The sequence below is a fragment of the Anoplophora glabripennis genome, unplaced genomic scaffold (assembly GCF_000390285.2).
Source record: "Anoplophora glabripennis isolate ALB-LARVAE unplaced genomic scaffold, Agla_2.0 scaffold114, whole genome shotgun sequence".
NCBI classification, from domain to species: Eukaryota; Metazoa; Arthropoda; class Insecta; order Coleoptera; family Cerambycidae; genus Anoplophora; species Anoplophora glabripennis.
The window spans coordinates 453,679-464,727 of NW_019416319.1; positions in this window are offsets into that span (position 1 = coordinate 453,679).

Consider the following 11,049-nt stretch of genomic DNA (forward strand, 5'->3'; position numbering starts at 1 on the left):
ACATAGATCAATTTAAATTTTTTAAGATATAGATAATATAGATAAAGTAGGAAATAAAAAATATTTAGAAGAATTGACAGTAAAATTGAAAAAACATTGATAACCATTTGCTGCCTAATAGTATCCTCCAAATCCTATTTCGTCTATTCCTAATCATTTTAGAGGAAATATGCCTTAACCTAGTCTGATCACATTTTTAAATATTTTCCGTCACTAAAAGGTGCTTGTAAATTTAAAAAATCGAGGGGCATTAAGTTTGGTTACCGAGCAGACCATTCCAGTGTAATGTTTTTGTTTAGTCAGTAACTAAAACTAAAAGTTTTTTAGTACTAATTATGCTCGACATAATTACACACAATTATGCATCAAAAGACAACTAAAATCGTAAAAGACATCGTTCGATTACATACAGGGAAATTGATGACTAAACCGACAACTAGACAGCTCCTATGACTGACTGACGGCGCCAATGCAATGGATAACGGACCGATTGTAATAGCTCTACTAATATGCCAGGTTTAACTTTTAATAAACATTAATATTAAAGATTTAATGTAATATTTTTCGACAGATTATATATCACTACGGTGCTTTTGTAAAAAAAACCTTTTTTATACCTATTTTTAAATTTGAATAATATCCAGATAACAATAAATTAAGTTGACGGACTCCCACACAGGCGACTACTTTTGGCTATTTTTTGTTGGGATGTAATAATTTTTAATTGAGATATTAGTTTTAATATACGCTGATATAGCCAGTGTTATAAGACACCATAAGAATATTTTCATTTTAGTCATTTAATCAAAAAATACCTTGGACGTAATAAATAATTTTAAGAGGCATCGTCGGTTGTAATACAGTTACCTTTCCTTAATTGTAAAAGTTTAAATTTTAGAGACACGAATGGCAATATAAAGAATACCTCACTTCAAGTCCAATATATCCTCCTGAGACCCGAGCGTTTAATTTTTGGAATTTCGCTTTAACATGTTCCAAAATTGTGGAAATAGTACAGTATTACAGTATACAATAGAATTAATGAAGTATTTAAAATTTACTATTATACAGGGTGTTATAAAGTTGAAGAGAATATTTGAATAGAAAGTAATCGCGATAAACTCAAATGGCAGACTTCCAAATAGAATTATTATTTTTTAATTGCACAATAATACGAGGGAACAGTTTTGAAACCGCTGGCTCCGTATATAGTTTTACTGGCTCCCCTAACGGGGAAAAAGCGCGTTATCTACAGTCACAGTTATTCACTTTTTTTCATATAGGGACGATTCCGAGGGTTCTCAATAAGTTTTTAAGTTAAATCGATCATAATTAATTTTAAGCATCATTTTGTAGTTCCAAGGGTTTGATGGAGAAAAAACTGATGAATTTACAGCAAAGTGATTTTATTTGCAAAAAATGTCAGTTATATTTCTAAATATCTTGAAGAAAGAGGCAACTCCATACGCAACTTAGTATATAATTATTTAAAAACAAAAATATTCATATTCTAACTGTAATAATGAAAAAACCCACAGATACTCGCGTTGATGCCATTATTCGGCACTATTTCAAATTTCTATTCATCTTATTCCTGGCTGTGATAGATATCTCTAGATTGAAAAATTCGGCAACGGGTGAATTATTTTAATTATTATTTTAAATATTGCTTTTTTTAAGTGAAATTCTTTGAAACTATGAGAAATATTAAATGTTTATATAAATGTTTGATAACTGTAACAGACTACAAACAAGTTCTATGCCTTTTTCTATTAAAATATGTCAATTTATTGTAAAAGGGAATATAAATTTTATAAGCAAAAAAATTCAATTTTAATTTATAGTTAGACTTTCTATAACGTATTAAGTTATTAACTTCTATACAACTAATATGTTCAATTTGATGCAATCCGTTATTCCAAATTAATTAATTTGCTGGCTAGAGGGATTTTCTATTTAATTTAATTAGACGATAAATTTTATGGTACAATAAATGGAATATATGTAGAAATGACATGGCTCAGGATGTGAAATAATTTTATTAAATAGTGCTATTTTCAACAAATTAATTGCTTGTTAAGAAATACATTCTTTTATCAACTTAAAGGCAATAAACGTACTTTAATTATTATGCAATTATTTAATAAACCCAAATAAATGTTTCTATCAAAAGCATAGCGAAAGCTTGAGATTTGAACTACATGTTTTTAAACGTAGTAAACAGGAAAACATGTAATAAAATAGTCATAAATAGATTTGAGCTATCTGAGAGGACGTTTAGTTAGGAAATTATCGGGAGTTGTGATTGATTTTATATGTGAATCGCAATTTAGCAATTTCGAGCCAAAGTACTAAATGAAAATTAGGATTGTGAATTGAACAATGCACAACATTTGTTTCATCCAATAACGCGAAACATAACGGAGCTCGGTATGATGTATAAAAATTGAGCTAAATAAAAGAAGTTTTGTACAACTTCACGTCAGAAGTGGGATTTTGAGGATTATTAAGATGCAGAACTTTATGCAGCAATTAGCAGTCCAGATATTTATTGATAGTGTTCGAGACTGCGAAACTGCGAGGTTGCGAAACAAACCTCTAGGGGACACATCAGAGTGAAGGAAATAACAACTAGAAACCAGAAAAATAATGAACCAATAAGCAACAAATATGTTTCAAATACTCTAGTAAATAAAATAGATAGTATAGAAAGTAAGTAGGCCAGGGCGGGATGTCAATTAAATCTTGGATCTGTCAAATTAGGAAGCAGTTGAATGTTGGAAGAAAGTAGACCAATGTTGGAAGAAAGTAGACCAATGTCTAGATAATAGTATATAATCGATTGTTAATTGGAAAAAATATAGGACTCATCGACAATGAACAAAGATAACGGATAAACCAATAACGTTAAAAGGTTACTGGGCAATATGGGATTAATTTAGATATACTAGAAAATAGATTACTGAAGAGGCAGTGGAAAATCCATATGGCAAAGAAGTACGAAATCAGTTCGTACTTACAAGTAATGAACAAGATTTTGAATAGACGCAAGGACAGGTTTTATGTTCTGGGTAGACGAGCAGATGTAGAAGATTGATGTCGTAGGCGTGCTGACTGTTTCAGTAGCCAGGGACATAGAACAGATGAAGCGGAAATTTCAATCGAAAGAATTACCATAGATGTCGCCAGATCGTTCCCCTAGGGCCTAGACGGAATCTGGAAGTATAACCTTCTGTTAGTGTCCCTAGCAGGAGGTTATACTTAATAAATAAATAACCAGAATTATATCCCATCCCTAATCAAGAATGACTGTAGCAGTAGTTCTCGTTGAAACCTATTCTACAGATGTGGCATTCTATGAGAACAGCTTTCGGATCAAGAGCGAAATTTTGAATAAGATGTATTCCAAAGAGTATTCCAGATCTTCCAACATCTTTGCATTCACAATATGACAACATGGTGGAGAGGTTCGCCACACCCTAGAGAAAAGTCGTCAACGAATATCAATCCAACAGGTACTCTTTTTCTATTTCACTTTGATTGTCTACGGGACCATCGGAAGAACATCAGCCAGTATGGTTTTCGGCATAAAATTGCTGCTGACTCATCGGAAGATCTAAGTTAGTCTAAAGCATCGATGCCATCCATGATAAAGCCTGACAGACAAATGACATGCGAAAGCGATCGGCTGAAAAACAAATTACGATGTCAGAGCCCACTAATGGATTCCAGACATGAAATCTAGTGTGGGAGTGCAGTAGTGTAGCAAAAACCACTTTAGTGTACTTTATTTATACATCTTTTTACTTATTTGAATCATGATGGTTCTAGAATGAAATGATGAAATATATTATCTCACTAAGCATCTGATATCCATTCATCAACATAGATTTATGCAGAGAAGATCTACCATTTCAAATCTCGCTGTCTTTTCTCAATTTATTTCTGAAACTTTGGACGTGCAGGACAAGTCGACGTAAAATTTACAGATTTCCAGAAATCCTTCAATCATATAAATCATTATATCTTACTGGGAGAGTTACAAGGATTTAATTTTTCAGATTCGTTAATCAGGCTTTTACAAACGTATTTAGCAAATGGACAATATATGGACAGGTTTCAAAATGTTACCTCTCAAGCATTTTCTCCATTTTCAGGGGTGCCTCATGGCTCTAATTTAGGACCGCCTTTGTTCTTACTTTTTATTAATGATCTTCCGGATATATTTTCATGTGCAAAACTGATGTTCGCAGTTGATGTTAAATTGTAATAAATTCTGTGTGAATTAAATTGTTTATCTTTTGACAACCAAATGAAAGGTAAAGTCCTTCACTCGTAAAACTAATTTCGTCGTCTATGACTACGACATTGATGGATACATCCTTAGCCGTGTTGAACTGTTTAAGGAACTAGGCATAACTTTTGACAGCAGACTCACTTTCATCGATCACATTAATAATGTTGTGTCAAGTGCGTTCCGGACTTATGGTTTTATTTACCGCAATTGTAGAGATTTTACAGATATCTGTATATTTAAAATCTTATTTTACTTCCTCGTCAAATCTAAAATGGAGTATGGTTTCATAATATGGTATCCAATATACAACATACATCGGCAAAGGTTGGGGTCAGTTTAAAGGCGGTTTTTAAAATGTATGGCAAGATGGTGTCTATCCGCTACAAGGTTTTAATCATGTAGATTTCTTGAATAGTTTTGGGCTAGAAACACTGAAAACTCGTCGTAATATGTTGTAATTTTGTTATTGTAGAACATCAAAGATGTCAAAAATTGTAAAAAGTTGTATAAAAATTGTGCTAAATAAATCAAATTTTGTACAATATATTTGATTTAATTCAATTTTATTGTTTTAACGATACACTACTAAATTTTGGTATTTTCTGGGTCATTTGTTATTTAATTTTATGAACATTTGTTGGTTGGTGTATTGACACTATTTTCACTCTGAATTTTCTTTGACCCCTAATATAACCTATATTTCTTTATGTTAGTGCTTATTGTTGTCTGTGGTTCTTGTCGTTTTACCACCCCTTTTCTGTGATGACGAAGAAGATGACGACAATACGCGGTAGTACTTAAAAACTAAACAAATCTCGATAAGATTTTCAAAAATTAATAAACCATGATAAACTTATTAAAATAATAATACGTAAGCCAATACGGTAAATAATACCTAGAGGTACCTACTTATAATAAAATATAAGATATCACCATTAAAGCACAAAATTTAATTCGTTCGGCTATGACATTTAGGTTAGCGAAACTTTTGATGGGACATCCTGATAACAGACCAAAGTGAAAGATATTACTAATGAAAAAAAAAAAACTAAATTTCAGCCGTTGAAAGTTTTCATCATTCTTGCTGTAAATTAAAAACCGTGTCACGATTTATACCTTTTAACATAATTTTCTTCGATGAGCATAATCTGCCTACATACCGGTTTTTTTAAACGTTTTAAATATTCTTTTATTAGGTTCGGCCAATAATTTATATGACTAACGGTCCATTCAGATAAGTGTAGCGGTTAATTTGAAATCTTTCGGGTAGGTCAATGAAATTATAATTAAATAAAGCCAGTAAATATGTATTCACGGCATCGTGGGATTAATTTATAGCTAAACTTTCAACGGTCCGGTATTTTACTGATTTTATTTTAATATATTTTGGATAAAAATTTTATTAGCTTGATAATCTTTTGGAATGGGTTTAATGACTGTCTAGAATATAACAATATATTCTGATTTCCGGTGTGTTTTTTAATGTTTCAACAAGTCTATAATCGTTTCACAAATACATATAAAAAATGGGAAACTTAGATTAGAGTAAGTTTTCGAAATAGATTGCAAACATAACTGTACTTTTCTTAAAGATGATACATTTTTCCATTTCCATTATTTTTCAACTTTTCAACAATTTCAAAGTTTTCCGTTAGCTTTTTATTTATTCGTGTTATTATTTACATCAATTTCGGTTATATTTTAATTAAGTTCAATATTAATTTTCCTGTCTTACAGTTAATCTGTTATTAATAATTTCTTTTTGAAAATCTGTGGTTTCTATCGTAAAACGAATGGAAAATGTGTTGACCAAAATAAGTCGATTGAGACAAATATGACTTATGTAAGTGTTGCTGGTTTCAAAGATAATGTTTGTATTTAATTTTGAAATTTGTCAATACTTTTGAAAACTGTAAGAGTGTGAACAAAAAAAATTGCCACTATTATCTTTTTTGGCATGACAAATTTTTAACTAATTTTGGCGTTGCCTGTAAAAGGCGTCAGTTATACACTATTCTTTTGATAAATAGGGGATCTTTTTGCCTTTAAATTACAGACATTGTATATTGAAAATATGAAAGAATGCCCTTCGTTTCATAAAAAAGGTACTCTTGTTCGTTTTCGATATCTCCTTTTGTTATCAAGATATTTGCATATACAAATTTCAATGCACTTCGTTTTTAGCGTTTTTTTACGAACGAACGAAATTAATTAACAAATACCTGCAACAACAATTTCACGGTCAAACAAATCGGCCTTTGGCACACATTTTGGTCATTGCCCACTGTCTTTTGCATAGATTTTCCGCGTCGACCTTTATTTTGCAGTTAACAAATTTGTGAAATATGACTAGGTACCTTAAACTGTAGGTAATTTAGATTTTCATGGGGAGTAAAAAAAAGTAAAAAAAAACACTTAATTTTGTCACCTATATAGTGTTTGTCACCTAAGTGTATTTTTAAATCAATTTCGAACTGACCTTTTTGATTTTTTCTTTACAAAATTGTATTTGTAAGGGTCTCCTGTACATCCAGAATTTTTTTTTTTTTTGGATAAGTTCTGAATCACCCTGTATAAAGCATCGTCCATCGACCCATCTGTGTTAAAAAGTGAAAGATTCCAGACAAAAGTTTTTACTTTGTAATTCCACGATAGTGACAATGTAATTTTTATAAAGAAGTAAAAAATAAGAATAGCGTGCCAATTACATTAAAAACGAGATGCTTAATTATTTAGTTTGTGCACAAACTAGTTTTACAATGAACCAAGAAAACAATGCATTTACTATTTCCGAACATGTCGATATGGTGTTATTGTATGGTGCAGTCGGAGAAAATGCGCTCGCGGCGACTAGGTTGTACCGGGAACGATGGCCACAACGTCACCCCCCATGNTTATACATGAGAGGCATTGGAATCGCATAAAGCACGTAGTAATTTCATAGGATATTCAGGGTGAATGTTTGATACTGTGATCGATCCCATATTTTTGAAAAATCTGAGTGTGCGGATTCTGTAGCTTGTTCGCTGCAATAAGCTAATCCTCTGTTTTTCTAAACAAAAATCTTTAACATTAAAAATTAATTACAAAAATTATTAAAAATTAAGTACAAAATTGTTACTGGTCACGGACGTAGATAAAAATAAATATAGACTATTAAAGAAAGCAATATTGCCTGAGATAGTTTAACAAAAAACTCTCGATTTCCCGTGATAAGTTTTTTCTCTTTTATATTGAAAGTAAAGTTGGTCATTGTACAGATAACAAACCTAAAGCAAAACATAAATCAACTATAACATTGAGAAAATTTCTCGACACATTGACAATAAATTAAACTCCACAAACGACATTAAAAATATACAAATCCATACATACATACTTAATATAAATGCAAATATGTGTGTTATATTCATATCAGACAATATCAGATTCGTCCACCCCCTAATGTATTACAAGTTATTTTACCGGCGTTGCTTTATTATAATGGACCTGTCAGCGAAAGCGATTATCTTAATAATATTAATTCCATCAAAAGTTTTCGGTATATTTCTACAATTCACTTTCGTTACTCCTCTAATTCCAGTTCCAGGACGTTAATATTATATAGCAGTTGCGGAGTACACTTCGACGAAATCCCCGTAGATCTAATATAAAGTAATCGCCGGCAATTTTAACTTCTTCGTCTTTATTAAACTCTTGGAAATTGCTTTTCTTAAAGTTAAATCCAAAATAACGCAATAATAATTGTCGTTTACGTGCGAAAGTTAGTCGGAGCCCAAAGAAAATCGCCGTCTAGAACAGATAAGGCGACTCCGGGAATTAGTAGAGTGTGGGTAATTATATAAATAAAGCTCGAGAAAATTGGTATTGTGCAAAATTAAATCGCTCGATAATCACAACGTGGCCACATAGTTCGATGATGAGGTATCCTTAATTTGTTTTTGTACTATTATATAAAAATTATAACTACCAAGCCTGATAAAAGTGAATATTATATTTCTTGCGGATTTATGGCCAATCAAACGGGAAGAGAAAGAGAGCCATTGAATTTAGAAACTTTTTTGTCTCTGTGACCTGTGACCAAATTTTGTTGCATTAATTTCGGGACACCCTGTATATAAAGGCAATCGTTTATGCCTGTTAAAATATTACAAAAACATGCGCCTAAATTTGTGACGCCACATCAACCGGTATAGACACAATACATCACTTCCTGTTTTTTATATATCTTTTATGACGAAATTATTTTACAGCTATCTCAATAAAATATAAAACATTTAAAATATTGTCGTACAAAAGAGCTCCTATCATGATGCAAAAACTGTGTTAAATATGTCTTCCAATTTAAAATAAAATATTGTCTAAAATGTTTACTCACTTATTGTCAGAAAGGTAAATAACGTTTTTACAGTCTGTACCGTAATATTCATTTTTAACAGTTATACTGCACAATGATATTATTTTTTGAGCTTACAAACACGCCTATAGTTAGCTGTATTCGAATGACGATTGAAATCACTGAATTTATAATTAAAATGATAAAATTAACGACTTTAGTAAGCTTTGATATGTCAAATGGGCAACTGACATCAATCAAATGTGAAAGGACGTGTAAAAAAGTAACATACTGACAGAATTGATAGGACATACTCAAGTAAACTAGTACCTATGTGTGATTAGAAAATGACTAATATTTTTCATGTATTAACCAATTATGTATCGAATATATACAAATCTAAATAATTTTTTTTGTTTAAAATTGCGGATCACAAATTATGACGACCATTGTGGGGCCCGTAATTGTAATATACATAATTGAAAATAAAAAAGATACTAAAACCTGACAAAACATTTATAAAGAAGAAAATTGAACTGTTTCGAATACCTATTTCATTGATACTGTACTGAAATATAGATGTTGTAAAACATTTTTCATAGCGTGGACAATAGTTATATAACAAAATAGTAATAAAATGTAAATAATTAAAATAGTAGTAGTAATAAATAAACTCTAATAAGAAATATACAAGGGTAATACGATAAATTAAATTTGATTTATTTGATGAACATTACAAAAAACTGTTTAATATCATAAAGGCCTTGTTTTATTTTATTTTTAAACTGTCTATCGTTTTGTACCATTTCTCGTCCTATTCAATCTCAAGAAATTTGTTGTCAGACTGTTTCTTGATCTAATAAGTAATTTTTTAAGCATTTAATGACACTTTGCCCACCAGGTTCCGTAGTACATATGTTTGGAGATTTTTTTTGCAAATATGGATTGTGTTGATCCCATAGCAATTTGGAATCAAAATATACCCCCAGAAACTTAACAAAATGTATATTTACGTCACTATTAATTTCTCTTAAAGTAAATACTATGATTTCAGTCTGTATTTAGAGAGATTTTGTTACTAGTAATCCAGTTCTGAACATTTGACTGTAAACTGGGCATATCTTCTAGTAAGTATACTATTTTTTTATTTCAAATTGATAAGCTAGTATCATCAGCAAATAAAATATTCAAGACGTCATCATTTAGCGAATTCATGAAATCATTTATGTATATTAAAAAAAGTGTTGGTCCTGATACGGATCCTTGGGGTACTCCATGTCTGACATACTATAACCCGGGTTTTTCATTGTTATGCTCCACATATTGCTGACGGCTTGTGACAAATGATTTCATCAATTCTAAGCTGTCTACAGTAAACTCATATGATTTCAATGTATTAATCAAAATATTATGCGATATACAGTCAATGTTTTAGTAAGACTGGTTTTTGATTTTGGTGTCTTACATAAATGTAATTTTTCAACTACTGTTAGACAACTCTTATAATTCTTTTTCCAAATTCGCCTCTCTATTCTATTTCATGTTTTCATGCGGTTGCCATTACTAAGATTTGTTTTTCTTATATAAGATAACTTCAAAATAATTATAAAAACTTTACTGAAAACTGATGTGCCTATTTTAAAATTATTTTCTGATAATGAAAGCTCAGCGATATTACAATTGTGTTTTTTCAACGATGACTGTCAAACTTTTTATTTACATTTTTATGATGAATAAATATTTTCATCAGTGTATATCATAATTACATTTGTAATTTTTTAAATGCATAAAGAAGTGATTTTTCAATAGTTTAATATTTCTGTCTTTATGTTTTGTAAATTTAGTTTCTCGGTTTCTCAATTTTCGTTTATTTGTATCTACTTTCATTCTAACTTAAGGCGTTTTATAGACAAAAAAACGCATTTTTAGTAAGACAATGGTATAACAAGTAGATTCATCCAGGAAGTGACGAAGCGTAACGCTAAACTAGAGCAACTTCGTTTATTTTTTCGCCATGAAAAATCACGGAAAACATGTAAATATCAGAAAATGTACCCTTAAATTGAGTATATACATACAGTACGTGCCTAAAGTATGGAATAAATTCAGTAAAAAAAATTTTTTTGGGGAAAAATTCTCGAACAGATCGATTTTTAATTTAAAAAATACATATTTTAGCATAAAAGGCGATTTTCAACCGTCATTTGTTTTCGAGTAATGACATCATCGACATTTTTTTTAAATAGCAACCCCCTATTTTTTTCTTGATTCTGAAAGATCGTTTTATTGTCGATCTGACAGTATTAAAATGTTGCCATCTTACATAGGAAAGTTTTCGAGTAAATGACGAATGTTAGAAAACCCAAATCAATTAAAATAAAACAAAAACGTTATCAAATTTAGTTTTTCGAAATGC